The sequence below is a fragment of the Otolemur garnettii genome, unplaced genomic scaffold (assembly GCF_000181295.1).
Source record: "Otolemur garnettii isolate 467f Iridium unplaced genomic scaffold, OtoGar3 scaffold00022, whole genome shotgun sequence".
NCBI classification, from domain to species: domain Eukaryota; kingdom Metazoa; phylum Chordata; class Mammalia; order Primates; family Galagidae; genus Otolemur; species Otolemur garnettii.
This window is the reverse complement of record NW_003852417.1, coordinates 14,607,114-14,629,471: the sequence shown is the minus strand read 5'-3', so window position 1 is coordinate 14,629,471 and position 22,358 is coordinate 14,607,114. Positions and strand designations below refer to the sequence as shown.

The 22,358-nt window shown below is 49.4% G+C and overlaps 1 protein-coding gene across 1 annotated transcript in view; it reads right to left on the bottom strand.

Annotated features, from left to right (window-relative positions):
- Positions 1-22,358, bottom strand: part of KLHL29 (kelch like family member 29) — a 292,829-nt gene that overhangs the window by 204,253 nt on the left and 66,218 nt on the right. Inside the window, exon 2 of the mRNA XM_003787428.2 lies at positions 7,754-7,861. The gene's annotated coding sequence lies outside the window, so the exon portion shown is untranslated. The remainder of the gene's footprint in view (positions 1-7,753; positions 7,862-22,358) is intronic.

The following is a 22,358-nucleotide window of genomic DNA, read 5'->3' as shown; positions in this document are numbered from 1 at the left end:
GCCACAACGCCTGGCCATTTTTTCGTTGCAGCCATCATTGTTGTTTGGCGGGCCCGGGCTGGGGATTTGAACCTGCCACCTTGGGTGTATGTGGCTGGCGCCTTAGCCGCTTGAGCCACAGGTGCCGAGCCATCAGTTCCTTTTCAATGTGCATATGTGCTCAGTTCTGCAGGGCTGCCCTCCTGTCCCCAGAGACCTTATGGCTTTGGGGGTGAGCCTTGCGCATACTGGACAGTGAAAGGACCCCACTGGACCAAGAGGTACCTAAGTGGTAAATGGGTGCTGGGGAGAGAAACATGTCATGGCCTGAGGAGAGAGAATTCCGACAGTGAGGATGTGTGTGGCCTGGGAGCATTTTGCCAGGAGGCAGACAGAGTTGGGAGAGGCTCTCCCGGGAGACTCCGGGATGGGAAACAAATTCGCAGTGGGAGTCAGGGCACACAGGAGTCCGGATGGGAGCAGAGTGCATGCAGGGACCACCAGGGGTGGGTCAGATTTACTTAATCTGATCCCCCAAGTCAGTGCCTGCAGCTCAGGGCATACCTGGGTGGGATGGAGCATTCTGAATGCACTTTAGAAAGCCTCCAACTGGCGCTAAATAAATAATTGTCCTGTTTATTCTGAAGTGCAGAGACAGGACACCTCCTCTTGGTGCTAATGGGAGGGCGAGGCTCCCTGGCTGGTCATGGGGCTGCCTCATGCACGTCCCTGAGCACTGAACTCAGGAGGGACCTGGAAGGAATCTGCCTGTTTTCTGACTCCCACTCTCCACTTTCAGCACCTGCCTGGGAGCTTGGAGAAGAGAGGGCAGGTTAATTGTTACCTCCTGTGCTGTTACTAGGTTACTTTGTAAAAGCAGAAATGTGCTTTTAATGATTTTTTTTTGTTGTCGCTACCTTACGAACCAGATGCTTTTATCTAAATGAGTTGCTACAAATCAAAGGGCGGCCCGTGAGGATTGCTGGGCTGCGGCTGTCTTACATGGGCGGGCGCCAGCTCTGCAGATGAGGCTTAAATCTCCTCACTCTCTCAAACCCGTACTGGCAGCTGTCATTAACGAGCCTCTGAGTGACCAAGATGAGAGGACTCCGAAGCCAGTGGAGTGGCCTCCAGCCTGTGATGGTAATTCTGAGCCCCAGTCCACTTGGCTCAGGAGGGTGAGGCCTGGGTCTGGCTGACTCATGGTCCTTAGGCCTCTTGAATCTTGGTGGGTAGGAAGAGGACAGCTCAGATATGACCCTTTCTGTTTTCTTCCTGAATGGGAATTGGAATGACACTGAGGCCCAGCACATGGACATTTGGTGCTGGGCTTGACACATAGTATGTGCTCAACTAATGCTAGTGGAAGCCAGGCAGCACGTGATTATGTTCAGGCTTCAACATAAAAAGGAGCAGTTGACATGGGGGTGAGAGGGGCCTCTGGATTAGCAACCAGGAGACAGGTTTCTTCTCTGCTTTGCTTGGCTGTGTGACCTTAGGCAAGACAATGGCCCTCTCTGGGCCTTGGTTTGCTACTTGGTGCACTACATGGCAACAATAATCCCTCTGTCTACCTCCTAGAGTCCTCCCTCATGACTCAGGAGAGGGAACTACATGAAAACACTTTGCAAACTAACAGCACATGGGTCACAGGAGAAGGTAACATACTCTCAGTCATATATATCCTCTTGAGCCACGGATGTTCTAATAGTTTGGGGTTGGGATGGTGGTTGCCAAGGAATCTCTGTTTGGGGGTCAGGGAGTGCATGGTAGCTATGAGCATGGCTCAGGTCAGCACTGTGTGAGCTCTCTGCTATGTCCCCAGTAGCAGCAAGCTGGGCATGGCCTTCAAGGCCCATCACTGCTGAGGACTATCTTTCCAGCCACATCTCCCTATTCTTAGGTCTCCCTTAGCACTTATGCTCTGATCTCTCTGGTCCACTCATGTCTTTTGGCCTCTGCACGAGCTGTTCCCATTGCCTGGCATGTTCACACATACATACATATGGACTTCACACATGCCCTGTACACACATACATACATATGGACTTCACGTAACCTCTATTTTAAAGCCTTGGGTTTTGACCGGCTCCTCAAATATATGCTCTGGGTCAGGGGATTTTGTCTCTCATGGTCACTGTGATATCCCTGGTGCCCTGTGTCTAGAACAATGCCCAGCATTATTATAATAAGTGCTCAGTAAATACCAGTCAAGCAAATGAATGGTTTTTCTATAGTAGTTTTCATAAATTCTTCTTATTGCACTTATCACATATTTATCACATAAGAATTGATCACATTTATCAAAAAAAAGAATGTATCTATTTGCTGGTCTCCCCACTGGACTGAGCGCTCCTCGAGGACAGGGCTTTGGTCTGACCCCTCTGAATCCCAATAAGAAAAATATGCAGTGTGGCTACCAACACCTGCTGAATGAATGAATGAATGAATGAATGAGTGGTAAGTGTTGAAACACCCTTTTGTTTCGCCATGTGCTGGTATTCATCCTATAGCCAGTACTCCTGGTACTATCTGTCCTGTTGCAAGAGAGAAAAGGGGGGGGGGTAGGGAGTGAAATTTATGATTAGAAGACAAAATCTTAGAAGTTTTTTAAGATCGCCAATAAGGGTCCACGAATGTCAGAATGTGGTCACTCCATATATGCATGCATGGAGCGTTCCCTGAGCAGGATGCTGGCAGGGCCGCTATTAGTCTAATTCTGTATTCTTGTGCAAATTAGAAAGAGTTGCTCCTCTGTCTGAACTCTCAAGGACACAGCAAAGCTCCCAGAGTGCAGGCTGGGTGTCAGCCCCATGGAGGACACAGACTCACAACTGTTCCTGGCAGCCTTGGCCACAAAAGCAGGTGCAAGGTAAGCAAAGAGACTGGCTGCCTGGAAAATCAAATTTTGCCACAAAAATAAACTCTGAGGTTTGCAGGGAAGCTATTTCTAGCTGAGGTGCCACATGAGGTTCTGCAGCTCGACTGGACTGCTGTGTGCCCCTCTACCCCACCTGCCATTAGCTCAGAGCCTCCCCTGGGCATGCTGTTTGTTCCCAGCCCCTTGGCTTCCAGGATTAGGGAAAGTTTCCCAGTCCTGCCCCTGGGCATCGCCTGCCTTTTGCCCATCTCCCTGGCTGCCTGGCATGGACTGAGTGGAGCGAACCAAGTGCAGGGTGGGTGGGGGATTCTAGCTGGTCAGTATCCTTGGCTGGGTGATGCTCTGGCAGCCATCCCCAGCCATCCCTGGCCTCCCCCTAGACCTGTGTCAGCACTGCAGATGCTGTGAACCCAGCAAGCCTCTCCTATGGGGCCCTGGAGGGCTCTTGGCAGAACCGGCTACAATTCCCCATGGTGGGATCACTAGAATGAGGCCACTGACCCAGCTTGTGCTGGGGAAGGGGAGGCTCCAGACCTCTCTCTCTCTCTGGGAAGCCAGGCTGGGGTGGGAGCTGTGCCCAGGTCCCAGCCTGAGAAAAGCAGGAAGCTTCTGTTCTGTTTGTTTTCACCTCGCTGAGTTCTAGAAAGGATTGCAGGGGGCCTAAAAGGATACATTAAGACATCATAAATCAAAAGCAAGAGAGAGCATAACAAGTGTGGGCGCAGGAAATGAGGCAGGGAATGTTGCCTACATGAAATCATATTTAGAAAGTTCCATTCATGGGCTACAGGTGGGCCACAAATTTGCCTCCAGGCTTAGCCATATTTTTGGCCTTAGCTGCCCATTGGAATCATCTGGGGAGCTTTATAAAAACACTAATCCTGGGTCTACCTCCCAGAGACTTTGATCTAATTGATACGGTATATAGCCTGGGTGTGAGGATTTCAACCCCCCTCCCCCCAGGTCATCTTAACATGCAGCAGGGTTGAGCGATAGTGTTTAGACGTAGTGTTTGCTCGGAGGAGGCAAACAGGAAGCTGACCTATTACAACATGACTCGTGGGTCTATGCCCACAGTGACAATGGCTTGGAGAAGAATATGCCTGTGCTGAAATGACAGATCCTTCTCCCAAGGGTCCCAGCAAAGGAGTCACAAGTGACAGGATCAACATTAACTGCCACAAAATCCTCAATGTGGGCACATCACTGTAGGGCAGCCTCCAATCCCAGGTCCCGGCACCAGACTGCTCACTTGCAGTCCCAGCTGGGAATTGGACAGGCAGGTAACTAACACACGTGAGCCTTAGGAGAAGGGTCTGGGCCTTAGGACAGAGGTGCCATCTGGGAGTCAAGCCTGGGGACAGCTGAGCAGGGGTGTAGGGATGGCTGGAGCCAGGGAGCTGAGGAAACTCTGCCACACAAACCCTCTCTCACTGGTGGGAGGCAGCAGATGGGCTGGAGGACCAGAGCCCACATGGCAAGAGTGAAGGTGGGGCCAGTTCTCCAGGAAAGCCCGGTGTTGGCAGGGAGGCCACTTGCTGATCCCAAGGTGCTTGGGGCAGGCTAGAGGTCTTGAGGCCTTGCCAATGGAAAGCTATGAAACATCTGTAGGGTTCTGGGCAGGGAGTGGGCTAGTGGCCCCTAATGACACCTGGGCAGGGTGAGGGCTTGGTTAAGGCTCTGCTGAGGGACCTGAGCCCCAGACAACTGGCATGGCCTTGAGGCCTTCTCAGGGGTCTGAGCATCCCAGTGTCCACTGGGGAAAGGGTTGTGGAGGTCTGTAGTGCGGGCCGGGAAGGGCAGCAGCAGTCAGAGGCTGGGGGTGACAAAGTGTCCATGTGGGCTGGAAGCACTGGGATGTCGGCCCTCAGGTCCATCCTTGGGGAGGATATCATGGAGGCTGAAAAGGAATGGAGAAGGAGGCAGAGGAGGGAGGGGGTACGGCACAGCTCCAGGAAGCAAGGCTGTCCTACTGCCAGACTGAAGGCAGCAGAGGGCAGGAGAGTGTGGCTAGAGTGGGTATCTGCAGGATCCACCAGGAGTGCAGCTGCAGCGGCACGGGCGCCCAGGGCACAGCACGGGTGGGCGTTAGCTGAACAGCTCCCAGTCCCATTAGCAATGACATTCGCACCGTCCTCGAGAATGCCTGGGGCATGCAGGCTTGTCTGCTGAGGGCAGTAGGACAAATGGTCTGGATAGGCAGGACTGAGACAGTCCCGAGGAGAGACACAGGGGACGCCGCACAGGGTGGCTTCAGCGCCAATTTGGATCCGCACTGCCCTTCACCACCTCCCAAGCCCCAGGTGTCCGCTAATGCCATTCTTGGCTCAGCCTTTGGCTCTGCACAAACTGAGTCCTCAGCTCAACTTCCCACCCTAGGCCACGGTGCAGGGATCAGATTTCACTGCTGCTAGCTCCTCCTGGGTTACTTGGGTGGTTTTCATCAAACCGCTAAGAAGCAGAGAGCAGCCCTCCTGTTTTACTCTTGAACCTGCTGGTTCAGTAGCAGGTTACACAGAGCCCGGTGAGCTGGCCCAGTTTCCACAGTAAACGGATAGCTTCTGCCACCGATCACCAGGCCCCAGTGGGTCTCGGAATCTTCTTATCTTCTTGGGAATCGATGGGCTCACGTGAGGGCAGAGCACACCCCAGCACTAGGCCATGTGTGGGGGGTGCCCTCAGGCATGGCCGGACCGCCTGGGGCCACAGGATCACTAAAAGGTACTGGGGGGAGAGGGAGCAGAACACACAAGTGGCTCAGACAGGACCCTGTCCTCCCGGTACCGGCCAAGTGGGAGGGAAGACAGACCTGAGTCACACTGGGGACACCAGACGGGGGTTGGGGGGGGGGTGCGGCACAGAGACCAAGGCCCACAAAGGGTGCATCCTACCAGGCATGCCTGGTGAGACTGCCTTCAAGGTCCATCCTGTCCTCAAGTACACGCTTCTCAGGGGGCGGGTGAGCAAGAGCCAAGCGCCACTCTGCACCAGCAGCGGGGAGGAGAAGACCCCAGACTAAGGGCTACCATGTGAGACACCAAGACCCACTGCCCTGGGGACTCTCTATTCCCTCCTGCCACAGTGCCTAAGGCTGGAAGACATATCCAAGAAAAGCTGACTTCTGTGAAGAGCATCTTTGAATCTTTTCTCCGCCCATCTAGGACTTAGAAATGCTACAGACACCAAACCAAGGCTTCACTGTCTTGTTTTCCAACTCCCCTTCTCTGACCCAACAGACACAGACAAAAACCACTCCCCAGTGTCCGGGATAACTAACAAGGACAGCTGTCCCCAGTCAGTGGTGCCAGCAGGCATGTGCCAACTGCCCACCAGCCCTCTAGGTCAGGAACCCATCTGTCCTCCTCTGGCTGCTGGGTGGCAGAAGGCCGGATGCACAGCAGGGTATGGGGGGGCACTTTTCCCACTTCAGCGGCTGATCCTGGCCCAGTGTGGAGCCTCCTCCCACTTCCTGCTGACAACCAGAGCCCCACTCTGTCCTCTTTGTGCCAGGGCTGTGGCAGCAGAAGGCCCTCCTTCCTCCACCCTCTCTAATTCTGAAGCAGAGAATCTGGACAAGGCAAGGACTTCCTTGGTCTGATGCTCTGCCCTGCTGTGGAGGGAGTGGGGCTTCAGGCCACAGTCGACCTCACACAGGGACCAGAAAACTCCTGGTCAGAGGGCACTGGCACCAGAGAGGGGTATTGAGAATAGAGCAGTCCCTGGGCCACTGTGGCCCGTGCTCACCAAGCACCAGGCCCTGTGTGTTGCACAGACATGACTTTGGCCCCTGGACTCCTAAAAGCTCAAGTGCCATGTTGGACCGGACCGGGCCAGCTCAGCCTCCACTTTGCTGAATCCCAGGACTAGTCTCTGTCCCTTCAATGGGAGAGAATGGCCAACTCCTGCTCCAGGCCTGCAGCACATTCCTGGCCTGTAGCGTGGGAAGTGGAGCAATCTTGCAGATTCTTTTCAGAAGATTTTGCCCTTCCAAGGCAGGCCACATTTCCCCTGACTCTCCTGGCGGCCTGAACCTGGTTTGAGAGCCTGGAATAGAAATTTTAGGCCAGACTTCTATACATTTAACATCCAAGGGAATAAATCACATGGCTATAGACGCAAAGAAAAGTTTGTGGTGGTGTTGTTTGTAATAGCAAAATATTTAAAATTTGCTAAAGGTCCATCATTAGGGCATTACATAAATCATGTATATTATCACGTTCCTATATACGTATGCAGCCTATAAAAATGATGACATCCATTTCTATTTACTGACATAAAAATATACCTTGACATATTGTTGAATCAGAACAGCATGCCACCCAGCAGTCTACACAGTAGATCCCGGGGGCATGTGTGCTCTGGATACATGTGTAAGAGAAAGTCTAAAGAGAGACACGAAGATGGTTATCTTTGGGGGAATATGGTTATGGTAACTAGAATCAAAATAATTTAAATAATTCTAGCACTATCTTTTAAAATCTTTCTGCAATGAATAAATAATATTCTCATGACATTTAATCACATAATTTAATAACAAAAAAGTCAAATCATAAAACTTAAATTTATTAAATTACAAAAGAAAGAAGAATTACAGTGTTTGAAGAGCTAAAGTTCACCTCACTGCTGGCCACCCTCAGATCTAACCTCCTGGGGGAAACCCAAGACCCAGGTAAGTGAAGAAGAGCGACCTCTCGGGTGACCTCCAGGAGGTCTGAGGCCAAGATGGCTTAGCGAAGCCCTGGCACCAGTGGATCACAGGCCTGTGGTAAAAATCCTGGTGACCAAAAGGTGAGGGACCAGCTACATTCTCCTCCCTACCCTCAGCATTGAGGGTGAGAGGAGAGAGCTGGCCTGAGGCTTTCTTATTTCCAGGTGAGCTGAGCAGAGACCTACCTTGCGCCGCCCGTCTCTGGCAAGCTCTGGATTCGTCCCCAGGATGCTAAGTCCTCGATGGCCGCTGACACTCAGTAAAGCATGAGCATCACCAGGAAGCCAGAGAGTCTAGAAAGAGAGGGGAAACGAGTGGGGTTGGGGTGGGGAAAGGGTGTCATTTTTGACAAAAAGGTCTACTTAGAGCCCCAGGATCTTAAAGGATCCTCGCCCTAAATGGGTGCTAGCTTCTGCCCGGATTTCCCTGATGCTGAACTGTCTCACACAGGGTAATCCCAAGCTCTGCCCCACACTCAGATAATGGGGCAAAGTGTAGCAGAGTAACCCAAATGGCAGACACCAGGAATCCCTGCCTGTCCCCAAACTCACAAAGCCCTAATCCCCGCCACCGAGCCTTTGATACTGAATAAGAACAAGAACAATGGCATTGTCTTCTATCTAATCCAAATGAAGAAACTCCGACAATGGGGAAAAATAAAAAATGTAAGTCTTTAATCTAATGCTGAAAAGGACATAAACTCTAGAATTAGAAAAACAAATCATTACTTCTTTCAGACAATGGCCAGGAAGACCTTGAGTAGGCAAAGAATAGGTTCCCTGGAGAAAAGTTTTTAAAAAAATTATAGATTTAATACTGAGTAGAAAGAGGCTATCTATTATGGGGAGGCAGGGCTCTGCTATTCCTAGTTCCCTCTTTTAAATGTAATATATGAGAAAGTCATCTTCACGACGGGAAATGGCATTCTCCATTGCAGAAATGGCAGAAACGCACGACTGTCATTACCTGGGAATCAATATATTTTTTTAAACTGGATATATCATTATCAATTGATTTTCCTTTTTCCTCTTAGCACTCCAGAGTCCTGGGTAGCAGGGGAAAGCTTTAATGTGATATGAAGGATTTGGACAGGTAAATAAGTTATTGTAAAACTAATTCCATCTTATGAGCAGTTTCTCCCCGATGACGCGACGGGGCTTTCTCAGATCCTCTCACCCTAAGCTTTTTCAGCTGCCACTGACAGAGACACACATGAGCCATATCAAGTAGCCATTTTTAAAGCTGAAGGTGGCAAAAATATTATTTTTCCCAAGGATAGAGTGTTCTCTTTACGATTAAGAAATAACCTCCGTGGGGAAGCAAAGTAAGCCAAGGTCACCATTTAATTTTGACACAGAGCCAAAGCAGTGAGTACATTTCCTCTGCCAAGCCCATGGGATGCATGAGGATGGATCGATCACTTTAGCCACCAGGAATGGGTAGTACTGGGGATAAGAAGATCAGTGTATTTCTGGGGAAGATGGTGGGCAGGTACGTGTTGGTGAAAAGGAAGAGCTGGGAGACGGGAGTCAAACTATTTTTAGGTTCTCAAGAATCTCATTCCTTCATTTAATAAATATTTTCTGAGTGCCTGCTAGGTGTCAGGCAGTGTTCTAGGCACCAAGAGTATATAAGTGAACAAAACAAAACAAATATTCCTGTCCCTGTGGAACTCATATTCTAGAAGGTAGAAATATAAAATATACATTTAAAAAACAAGTGAAAACAGTTAATGTGTAAGACGGTATCAGTGCTCTTTATGTGAGAAAAATGGAGCAGGGTGGGGGACTGTGGTGCGATTGAAGCAGGGGGAGAGGGCCGGCTTGGGAGCAGATGGCAGGTAAACGTACACGTCCAGGGCCTGAGCAGTAGGTCACGCGGGGTCTGGGCTGGGTGCTCCAAGAAGAGGGAAGAGCAGCACCGACAGCCTAGCGGGGACCTGACTGGGGCATTCCAAGATCAGCAAGGATGCCACCACGGCTGGATGGGGGAGATTCTAGTAGGAGGTGCATGTCTAGGCAGGAGCGTCAAACCTGTGGCCTGCAGGCAGATTTTGAGGACTATTTTGCTTATTTGTGGTGTCATATATCGCAAAAAATATGCATACATGGACCTTTTTGTTTTTGCTCATCAGTTTTGTTAGTGTTGTGTATTTAATGTGTGACCCAAGACAACTCTTATTTTTCCAATGTGCAGCAGAAAAGAAAAAAGGTTGGACACTCCTGGATAGGGCCCTGTTGGCCACTGGGCAGGCTCCTAACTCAGAGCCCAGAGACTTCAGCTACCATCTTTGGAAGGGGCTCCCAAACTCTCAGGGGTCAATATCAGGTCCATCTGTTTCCTCTCTCCTCAACCCAGATGGCTCAACTCTCTCTGGCCAGCTAAAGTCCACATCCAAGGATGCAGCTAGACTGTGCTGACTGAACAAGGCACAGGCCAGACAGGAGGGTGGAGGGTCAGTGTTAGGAAGGACGCACAGGGCTGTCTACCTGACCTGATGACAATGGCCTTGCTCTCCCTACTCTGTAGTCCTCAGAGGCCACCTCTAGAGGAGATAATTGAAACTGTTCTGAACAAAAAGAGACCACATATATGAAAACTGAGCTTTTTTAGGACTTTTCCCTAAGGCATTAATGAAAAGATCCTGATGTGAATGGACACATTGACCCTTCCAGGTCTGCGTTCCACCCAGCCCACTCTGTTCTGTGCCTGGGAGGCTCACACAACCACTCCTCTGACTTCTGCTTAGGTTCAGCCCACGCAGGCACCAGCAGGACACCAGGGATTGGGCTGGGGTTGGGTATTGATTCCCCTACTTCCTTCCCTCAGTGCCCCTCCGCTGAAGGTCATGGCCCTCCTTGGGGGGCAGCACACTGCATGCGGCTCTCTCTCTAGTTCCAGTAAGAAAGGAGCTCTCCCCCTCTAGACTTAAGAGGTAGGAACTTCCTTCATCCCCATTAATTGGCCCTGGGGTACCACACTATGGTGAGCTCTTTATACTGGGCCAACTCCCCTGTGGATAGTCCTTTTCTTTAAGGACTCTTCAAATTACACATTTGAATATGTCTCCTACCTTTCAAGACCCCAGTCAATACATCTGCAGAGAGGATTCGAAGCAGAACTTTGGAATCAGACAGACCTAAATTAGAATTCTAACACTGCCACTTAATTTTCTGACACCTGGTAAATTATTTAATCCCTATGAACCTTGGTTACCCATTCTCAAAACCAGATAACCCGTTACACAACCTTCCTCTTCCTCCACTAACCTCACCATCTCAGTAAGGTCATCACCGGCTCAAAGTCCCATAGCAAGCGGCATCTGCCCACCCTAACCACAGCTCCTCCCAGGAGGGGCTTCTGACTGTTCTCAGCTACATTCAGCATCAGTGTGTGTCTCAGTGACTGTAATTACTTTTCACATCTTTCCTTTCTTGCTCTCTTTCCTCCTACCTGACCCTCCACTCCTAGTAGTTAGATACTGGGCTTCCTAAGTAACAGATATGATCTTTTTGAATCTCTGGTCCACAGCACGCGTCCCACAGTGGTTTAGAGCAGATCCTTGCTCATTATCTTTTCTTCTTAGGAGGCGTGTAAGCTACGTCCATGCACACAAATGCATTCTACTCTAATGAGATGCATGGTATTTAAAGGGACTTTAAAATAAATTACTAGAACCGATTTCTAGTAATAATTTTGTTCCCAAGTGAACACTGTAAAACCTTACATTTCCAAAGATCATGGCTTGGGAAAATGAATCTCAGGCAAGAACCCAGGAAATGACAGGCTGCTAGGGAAGGTTTTACATCTTCAGGTGAGATGAAGAGCTCATCTGGAGTTCTTTGGGCTTAATTTTTAGCATCTCTGGTCAAACTGATCCTTTCTCTTGCACTAATTTCATCATCAAAGAATAGTTTACATGCTTAAGGAAGATAACATTAAAAAATTGAAGAAAGGGCCAGGTGCAGAGCAGTGCCTGTGGCTCAGTGGGTAGGGTCCCAGCCCCATATACCAAGGGTGGTGGCTTTGAACCCAGCCTCAGCCAAACTGCAACAAAAATAGCCGGGCGTTCTGGCGGGAGCCTAAAGTTCCAGCTACTTGGGAGGCTGAGGCAAGAGAATTGCCTAAGCCCAGGAGTTTGAGGTTGCTGTGAGCTGTGACACCACAGCACTCTACGGAGGGCAATAAAGTGAGACTGTCTTGAAAAAAAAAAAGGGCCAGGTCCAGTGGCTCACACTTGTAATCCTAGTACTGTGGAGGCTGAGGCGATGAACTGCCTGAGCTCAGGAGTTCAAGCTAGTCTGAGCAAGAGTGAGACCCCTGTCTCTAAAAATATCCAGGTGTTGGGGTGGGCACCTGTAGTCCCAGATACTCGGGAGGCTGAGGCAAGAGAATCACTTGAGCTTAAGAGTTTGAGGTTGCTGTGAGTTGTGATGCCAAGGCACTCTACTAAAGGTGATGAAATTAGACTGTCTCAAAAAAAAAAAAAAAAGCCAAAGGATAAGGGACTTCATATTCTAAAAATACGGTAAGTGATCAGTCACTGCATATGAAAAGGATCTTATGACCTTCACCATCTTGAGGAACTTAAGAGATGCTAATTCACTTTGACTGATACTAACACCAAGATGAAGGCAAGACTCTTGAGTGGGTTGTTTGGGTTAAATGCTGGGTGGTCTTCAAAACTAAACTAAAGAAAAACTTTGGGATCCATTCTCAGTTATAAATGAAGATGATTCCTGACACGAACCAAATTGATTACCAAGAGGATGATAAACAAGGGCCCCAAGATTTTTTACTTCTCTATAAAAGACATAATTTTTTTTTCCCAGGGAGAAACTGCTTTCAGAGAAGAGAAACCAATTAGAGAGTCTGCAGTTTGATGCAGGATCAGAAAGCAGCCCTGCCTGGGTCTTGACCACGCTCCCCAATTACGGTTCCCAAGCCCAGAAGTTCAGCACCGCTCAGCAAACTGGGAAACAAACAGTCTTTCTTCTTGAGAGAAGGTAAACAAAGGAACCGGAGGCCGTCAACCACAGGGAAGAAACCAGCTCCCAAGCCCACCCTCCTGTTAGCCCAGGCAGGGCAGTCCAGGGTGCCCGACATTGGTCCTGAATGTTTGCTCCAGATGTACCCTACAGGGGGAACTCATTCATACCCTGTTTCTTTTAAGAAGGGAGAAAAACAGGCCATCCATTAATAATATCAACTGCGGGCTCACCAAAGCCTGCAAGGCATCTTGCCAGCACAAAAATAAACTCTCTCAGAAGGTTTATCCATCAGGTTCACGACAGTTCCCCGGCTGAGGGGTACGGAAGGCACTGCTTTTAAAAGGGGAGAATGAAGGTACAAAGATGGAGTGTGTTATGGGAGTCCACCCAGCACCCGGCAGAGACTTCCTGTTCCATTAAGGAGCCAGAATTGGCTATTGATGAGACCATTACTTATTTGCAACTGCTGGGATGGGCCTCCTGGCGTGCTTTTTTTGTGGGCATGAATTCATCAGAGAAAGATAGTGTCTACAGAGGCCTTGGGGCCTATTGGAGAGATAACAAAATTTTCATAATGTTTCAAGTTGACATTTTCTCATTTATTTCCTCTAACAAATTCCTCTAACGAGTTGATTATTTTTATCACCCCCATTATATAGAGGAGGAAACCGAGGTGCATGGTAAATAAGAGTTGTCAAGAGTCACACAGCGAGCCAAGGAGGGAGGCGGAGGGGAATTCCAGACCGTGAGCCTCCCATTCCTGAATTGTTCTCAATTACTGAACACTTCTCTCTCCTGGAGCCCCCCCTTGGTGAGGAGATCAGAGCTGCTCGGGTTCACTCCACAGTCACCACCAAAGGGCTGAATAAAAAGGCACAGGTGTCAGGGGACAGCCCTCATCCCAGTCAGTCCCTGCTGACTCCAGCTGCCCCCGGCCCCTTGCCCACTTCTGGTGGTGCTCACATTACCAAGTGATCCCCTCACCTTGCACAGATCCTCCTGCCACAGAGAAGCCTTGAGCGCCCCCTCCTTCACTCCCTGCCACTGTTGACACTAAGGCCCCTCACCTGGGTTCTCCATTACTGTGACCTTTGGCGTTTCTCAGTCTTGTTTCCATTGTCGGCTCTAATTTCTACCCCCAATGCCTCTTCACCTCTCACCTTGATAGGGACCGAGTTGTGTTCCCCAAATTCATAATGCTGACGCCCTGACTCCTCAGGTGTATTTGTATTTGCAGAAAAGGCCTTGGGCAGCCAGGCAATCAAGGTTAACTGGGACATAGGGTGGCGCCCTAATCCAACAGAATGACAGAACCCTGTCCTTGAGAAAGAGGAGGCGACGCCAGACAGCTGGCTCTTCCCCCACCTGCTGTGGTGGGAGGACTCAGAGAGAGGGTGCCCACCTGCAGGCTAGGACAAGGGCTTTCACCAGAGCCGGACATGCTGGACCTTAAATCTGGGACTTCCTAGCATCCAGTGTTCTGAGACAATCCACTCCTGCTATTTCAGCCACCCAGTCCATGCTGCTCTGTATGGCCACCCAAGCTGATGAAGACACACCTGCATCACCAATACAGTTTCCCAGGAAGGCTCTAGCTCCCCAAGATGCCCTGCTGCCACGGGAGAGACTGCGCTACGCCCTAGAATTGGTCCCAGCACTCCCCAACCAAAAAGCATCCCTAGTCCAGGGCCTCGGAAAACCCAGGCAGGCTCGGATGGTGTCCAGTTGCTACTCCCCAGACCGCCCCAGCTTGTCTCCATCTCCATGCCCCTCCCTAGACCACCTCTCTCCTGCTTTTACCCCTTCTCCTCCTGCAAACTCCTCTTTGGAAGTTTGTCTGCACTCTAGTAGTGTAGCAACTCTACAGGCACAGCTGTCACGGAGGCTTCCTGGTGGGCAGGCTTTGCACCAAAGGGGCCCATTTCTTAGTTCCCTCAGCTGGTTTGGGGAAAGGAGAATAGGAAGATAAGGAGAATGGGGTGGCCGCAGCCTGCGTGAATTCTAAGTTACACCGTGACGGGACTCTGCCAGAAACTTAGGCTGAAGTGTTACAGACAAAAAAGTTAAAAATCAGAAGTTCCCCCCAAAACATTTTCTTGTTACACAGCAGACCCTTCAGAAATTAAATTAACTAGGACTTACCCACCCAGTCCTGTCAGTCAATGGCAGGGCCCAGCCCCTTGCCCTCCTGCCCTGGTTAATACAGATTTGCCTGTCACTGCAGCCAGAACTAGGGTGACCCTTGCATTTTCTGAGGGCTGCCTTCAAGGTAAGAAGCTGAAGGTGCTTCCTGGACGTGGGCAAGCCTGACCCTCCTGCAGTGGCATTGAAGGTGTCGGCACAGGGCACATTGCTGGCACACAGTAGGTGCTCAGTAAAGCCTTGTTCAAGGAAGAAAAATGCCAGCAAGGTTCAACTCATTTTCTACAATTTTTCTTTAAACATCTGGAATATGTTCACACCATGGTTCATGACTGGAATACAAACCAGTTTAAAAAAAATATCAGACATTGCTTCCAGATTTTGTTCTTCTAAACAGGCCCACATCCTCCCTTAAAATTGCAATAATTCCTTCCCAGATGTTGCTTCTCCTCCAGACCCACAAATTTATGCTCTTCATGATGACGCTCTTCATCTGACTGGCACTGAGGGCCGTCTGGGGTGCTCCTGGTCCCCTCTCGCTCACCAGACACCGTGAGAACCCTGAGAAAGGAAGGGCACCTGCCCCTGGCTCCCTGACAGGCAGGCCAGCTGAGGCTCTCCTGGTCGGGCTGGGGTGGGTGTGGGCGCTGAGGGACAGCCAGCACCCTCTCCTCCACTGCCGTCCAGGTATCCACGTGGGAGGGTGTCAGACTCACAGTGCCCTCACGTACCACCTTGTGGCCCCAGGGGCACTGCCCTTTTAATGCTCTGACTTGAGTGTGGACAAGTCTTTTCCCCTGATTATCCCCGAAGCTCCTGGGGCTGGGCTGTAACATTTAAACAAGACTTGACTGGTGCCTTGGGGAGTAAAACAAAACAACCAGTCAGGAGGTAGGTGAGAGCAGTGAAAGGCAGTGACGGCAGCTGGATGACTGGGCTCCCAGCCTGTCTGGCCTCCAGGAGGGTCCCCTTGGTAGCAACTGGGGGAAGGCACCTAGGTAGTACCTGCCTCAGGTCTGGGCCCCACAGCAGACCCAGAGAGCAGGACGTGCCTTTTCCCTTCCGCCTTCCCAGTTCCAGCTTCTCACCTTGCCCCATTCTCCAGGAAGCCTGGGACCTGCACCCCAAGGGCTCACGTCTCCAGCCACGTCAGAAAACACCATGAGCCCTGTATACAGACCAGAGCTGTACGTGTCAGGGGGCTGGAGACAGTCGTGGGGACAAGAGGGGCAGCCAGCACACAAGCTCTCTCATAGGGTCTGGGATGAGCCAGGCTGGCCAACAGCTGGGGGGTCCCTCGGCAGCCCCCCACCCTCCTTTGTCTGGGGTCTTCTGATAGCTGTAAAAACACATGATAGGAACAGAGTGGCCTCCCAGGGTTAAGCAAGGTGGGCTGTTGTTCCCTCACAGAGAAGCAGGGAGGTCCACACACCCCTTCTCCTAAGTCTGAATCCCACAGCCTTGCACAGCACAATCAAAGCTTCACTTTGGATTTATACCGTAGTCTCAGGAACACCAGCGGGGCTTGGCTAAGCCTGTGCAGGGTCAAGAGCATGGAAGACCCACAGCCTGAGGGGCTTGGGTCTCGATCTCAGCTCTGCCATGGGATAGCAGTGACCACATCTGCCCACACTCCTGTCAAGTCCTCTGCCTCAGTCTCCTCATCTATCTAATGGGGGTGACATCCATGGCTGTCCTAAAAGTTGAAAGTTCTACTATAAGAAAGGCACTCCTTGGCACGTGTGAGTGGTAGCTATAACCGTGATAATCACCATGCCCACTAACCGAAGCACAGCACAGCATGGGGAGGGTTGAGAGTCACAGTAGATAGTGCCTTCTCTTTCCTCACCCCCCCAAGAAGTGAGTGAATAGGACACAAGTGAGTATAGGAGTCCTGCGTCCATGTACTGGTATCCTTTGCTCCCTCCTGAGTTCCCAGTGAGAGAGCACTTTCATTCTTCACCAGCCCCCTAGATCCCATCACCCTCCCCTGGAATCCATAAACCAAAATGCAGGCCTGCTGGCTGGGCTGACACTGCAGTGGCTTCTGCCCCCTAATTCCCCCTTCCTCTGCACCAAGCCTACAGGGCTGGCAACTGAAAACCTCGTCTGCACCCCACACGGGTCTGAGGGGCGTTGCTTCCCCACCCAGTAAAAAGCTATTTTATTTGAATAGATCTGAGGGTGTTTCTATACTCTCAGAGAAATTAAAACTAGGCAAGTCCGTCTTTGGAGATTACAGAACTTTTTACCCAAATATTATGAGTTACCCATTTAAAAATAAACTGCAGACAGGCATGTCTCTCCATACTCAGGCAGAAAGAAGTCATTCCCAGGAATTTCTTTAAGTACTTTGCTTTTCTTGGCCAATGTAGAAACAGCCCAGGAACTGAAAATAGAATGAGAAACAACTTCTGTTTTCCTGGTCTCTACCAATGTGTGTAGGAAAGCGGCTTGATCACACCATGGTTTCACGTTCCGTCTGAACAAACAAGGACCGATGGGTCCCCAACCTGGCTGCTCTTTCGCAAACTAAACCAACAACCGAGAAACAGTCAGCACGGATGTGCCGAGTCTCAGAGCCACAGACAGGTGCAGCTGATGTCCGGATACAGACATCAAGGCCAGAAGGGTTAGTGACAAGCTCAAGGTGCACAGCCAATCAGCCGGAGAGCCGGGACGAGAGCTCAGGCTTCCTTACCCCCTGGCCACTATCTTTTCTTTCATCCAATGACCTTTCTACAATTGAACTGTCACCAAAGAGCTTCCAGGAAAGCCCCTCAGAAAGATTAGATAACGTATCCCAACCCGGTCTTCCTTCCTGCAGAAAGTCCCTGTCTCTTCCCCTCCCCTCCCCTCCGCAGTGAACATTAAATCAAATATTCCTTGTGCATTATTTTTTAAGCTTGATGTTTCTAAATCCAAAGACATCTATAAATAATACATACTCATTTATATGTACATTTAAAAGATAAAAAAATATAACAAAGATACCTGTAGATTCTTATGAATACTAACGGCCTACTTAAGGTACAGGGAGGCAAATGGCTAATGAACACAGGTGAGCTCATGTGCGAGTTCCCTCCGTTTCCTCTCGGCCCGTCCCCAGGAGGAAGAGCCTCCATTCTGAACCCACTCCATTCACTGCTTCTCTCCCACGGTCACATTTAGCCATCTGCTTCTTCTTTTATATGTGGGACTGTGTGTTTTTTCCTCTTCAGTTTTATATGAAACATTTAGCGATGAAGTAGCAAATAAAAATACTACATATCATCTAGAATTCATATAAAATCGTACTCGGCTTTAACGCATCTAAAGGTTGATAAAAAGAAACACATAGATGCTTCTTAAAGGCTTATTTGTATTTTATTACACATTACACATATCGCACTTCATTGAGAAAATTTAGAAGTTGATGTGGTTTCCTCTGTCACGAGCCGGCCGGTCGAGGATTCCGTCTCGAGAACATTTTTCCTTTGGAACACAATGCACTCGCCTTGCTGTTACCCCGGCAGGTGGAAATGGCACAGATTATCCATCAGTACTCGCATTAGTCTGCGGAAGGAGGGGTTTCTCTATTCCTCCTGCCCCAGAGAGTGCACTCTTGGGATTATCTGGCTGCCCAACCTCCTCCCCGTTCCAAGCCGCTGGTCTTTACCCCAAATTGTGGGCCTGGCTAGAGCACTGTCACCTTGGAGACAAACATGTAAGTCAGCTGGAAGCTGGCAGGGGTGGCATCTGCCCCATCACACAACAGAATGGCACGAGGCTGCCGGGGGTGAGGGCTAAATTACCTATGTTAGCAGGACTGAACAGGGTGGAGGAGGGCAAGGTCCTGGCCTCAAGGGACCAGGAAGACTTCCTGTGGGGGCTTAAGTAAGATCCTGCAGGAAGAGAGAGCCTGAAAGATCAACATGGAGAGATTTAGAGGGGCACGCTTGTCCACTTGGGTTCCCTTCAAAGAAGATCCTGGAACAGGGACCTGGATGCAAGTGGTTTTGTCACCAGCCACTGTTCACCTGAACAGTCATTTCATGCAGGGCGCCGCTGGTCAGGCCCTAACAAGGCCGGAGGAGCCACCTGCTGACTTCTGGAGATAGTTTATTCACTTCCAAGGCCTGATGTCAAGGATAAGTTGGGGACCTGGACTCCATGGTACTGGCCGAGGACCCAGAGTACTCTGTGCACCCAGTGAAGTGTTGACTGACTATAAATTTAGTCTAGAGTAAAAATGCTTTGAATATATAACCACTTAAAGATAAGAAAATGCTGTGTAGCTTTGTAACCTATGAGGAGGAGTCTGTTTAACATATACTATGATGAGTAATAACATTGCTGATGTTTACTTTTAACGTGAGAGTAAAAAGTACCATAGGGAAAGAGGGGGCAGGACAGTTCTTTGAGGAGACATCCTCGCTGCTCTCCGGAATTGCTGGCATTTCTCTAAATCAAAGTGAAGCTGTTGGTTTCTCATCCGCTTCTCCGTTGATTGCCTTGGGTGACAGGTGGACGGACTTCTTGGTCTAGCAATAGTTTGGGAGTGGATCCAAGGAAACTCCATGAAGAAGTAGGATCAAATATGACAGGAGAAAGTCCTGTCAAGGCAGTGTTCATGCAAGGACACCGCTGTAGGCAGCTGGGGGCTTCACGAGACACGGTGGCATGCACCTTCCTCTCACTGGTACAGGGCTGCTTTCGAAGTGTGAATTTGCCTACAACTCCAGCCCAGTGGGTGGGCGGGCTGGGCACCCCCCACACAGAGAGGCAGGGCCTGGGGTGTGTCAGCAGGTGGCCCCAAGTGGGGAAATGGGTATAGCACTGACAGCCTCTGTTGGTGACAGCAGGAAGCCCAAGCTCCCATTGGCACCTGAATACAAGGGGACCACAGCTCCAGCAGCTGCGTAAGTGCTTTGTCCTCTGGGACTGGACCCTTTGGAGTGAAAAAGAGATGCCCACTGCCTCCTGTGGTGCGAGACCTCAAGACTGAGCTCTCCGCAGCAGACGCTGTGTCAAATGTGCTTGTAATGGGATCATCTGCTAGCTGTCGGCCGGGCAGCAACCATGTATGAAAAACAACATTGAGGAGCAAATTAAGCGATCTTTCTGCACAAGGCCCGCTCAGATGAGGAAGGGCTGCTGTTGACACATCTATTAAAATGATACATAAATTATCTAAGAGCACACGGATACATGTTCAGAATGAGGGCATTGATTATGGGCATTTTAAATACGGCCTCGATTAAATCATCTTGTCTCACTTGAATGGAGTAATAACAATTAAGAGAAGAGGAGGGAAAATAAAAATTAAGCCCATCATCTTTCTGATCATGAGAAATGTTCAGACTTCTCATTTTTCAGAATGATGATTCCTGAAAATGCTAGGACTTCTTGAGGTCTGCCAAGAATCCTCCTACAATGGGTTACAGGACAGAAGGATTCAGAGAGCCTCTGGATGCCCTCAAAAAGGGGCAGGGGAGAGTAGGGAGGCCACATATACCTCTTTGGTCAAGCCGAACCTGAACTCGGATTTGAGGCTAGTGATCTCTTTGGACAGTGATTCCGAAAGCTGAGGTGGGGCAGTGGGGAAGTGAGATGCTGGAGGCTACACAGCTTGCTTCAAATGAGCAGGCAGCTGAGCCCAATCCTGCTGGGGACCTCTGGGAGACAGGGAGGAGCAGGTCTCAGGTCTTCCCACCTGGAGCAGGAGCAGATGGAGTATTTCCCTCCAACTCCCAGTTGTTGCCAGCTGAGGGCTGCTGGCGGGGAATCAGCTACCTGGCCCTTCACATCCACCCCCAGTGGTCAACAAAGGCACTGGGGGTGCTCTGGACTTGGGGGACCCTGGGGAAATGAACCTCCAACAAGTGCAAACACACCGTGCTGGAAACTCATAACCTCTGATTATTTGGATGGAATTCAATTTGCCACTTTCAAAAGTCTAACAAAAACAGACTACCCCCCATCCCCATGTAATCACTGAATAATATTATAATCATTTTTGCATGGAAATTGCATTATTTCCCTGATGGAAGCATAGGCTTTGAACCTCTCAGAGCTTTACCCGCAACATTGCTTTTCAAAGTATGAAGTAGCAGGTTCCAATTATCTGAAAAAAAAATTTTTTTTTTTAAAACAGTAACAGCACAATACATAGTGTGATCCAGATGGAGAGAATACACATTTTCCAGGACAGGCACCTTGATTAGTGACTGTGATTGTTAAACACATTTCAGGTAATATAGTGATAATGGACATTAATAGTAGCAATAGTGCTGAAGTGCTGAAATATAATCATTTCTGATTATATTACTATTTCCTTTTGTGGAGCATGGTGCATATTTCCAAACGACTCTATGCTCATTAAACTACACAAAAGCCCAGCAGCAAGTCGGCAGAAAGGTGGTGGGAACGGGCTCACAGTTCCTGCCATTTGGAAGATTGGGAAAGATGCTGCCCAGTGTCCCTGGGGGACCTAGCAGGCCTGGTGTCCTCCCCTGTCTCTGGCTCCATTGAAAGCCTCTGCCTATATTCACAGACGCTGGCTGCCAAACAGCCAAGAAATGCTCCTATGTGCAATAGATCCAGCTCATGGGATTTAAGCGAGAATTTTGTACATTAAGATTTTTTGTCCATGCCCCAATATACGGTCATCTTTCCCTTGCCTTCCATTATCTCTCAGAAAACTGTACTGTCTTATATTCAAGATAACCAATGCATCAATGGATAGGTTCCATAGCAATAAGTCATCAATTAACGTCAACACAGAGGTAGTAATTAGCCTTGAGATTATGACTTCACAGGTTTAGTGAACGAATGTTGTTATAAACAGACTTCTAAGGTCTAAGAAGCAACTCAACAAATGATTAATTGCCACAAGAGATTGTGAATGTTCACCCACAAGCCAAACGGGGGGAAAACCCCCAAACAAAAAAAACCAACTGCTTCATTCAATTTATGGGAATTGCGGCCTGTGGCATGGGATAAAAGTTTCAGGGAAGGGCTAATCCCTAGATTCAAAAAGGTTTCTCTCTCCAAAATCTGGATGGAAGTGAGGATCATGGGGTTCTGGGAAATTGTCAGAGGACTCAAAAAGCCACTCTGGTGATGGAAAAAAAAAAAAAAAAAACTACACTGGAAAAAGCCCATACACCCAGGGGGTGGAGCTGCACAGGGTAAGTTTGACTAATGACTCAGGAAATAGAAGTGGAAAAGGTGATATTTCTAAATTAACATTTTACATAGTTTATTATTTTAAACATGTGTAACTAAAATGATTAAATATTACAAGTAAAAAGTGTTTTGGGGTTGTATCTATATTGTGCCCCAAATTCATACGTTCAAAGTTGGCTACAATATTTCTGGAAACCTTTTCGGCAGGGGGAAGTGGGAGAACGGCCTGATGCGCGTCTTTGGGCATCAGATGAATTACCTTAGCACTGTAGACCTGCAGCCACCATATCGGCAAAGGTCGAAGTTAATCCGCAAGTTAAAGCCACTAGGGACACAAGAAGGTCTTTAGTCCAATAACCCCTTCATTTTGCAGATGGGGAAACCAAGCCCAGAGCTCTCTCTGTCCGGTGGCAGAATCATTACAGGAAGGGGTGACCGGTAGAGACAGTCTAGGAATCAGAGCCGGCTTTTCCCACAGCCTCCCCAG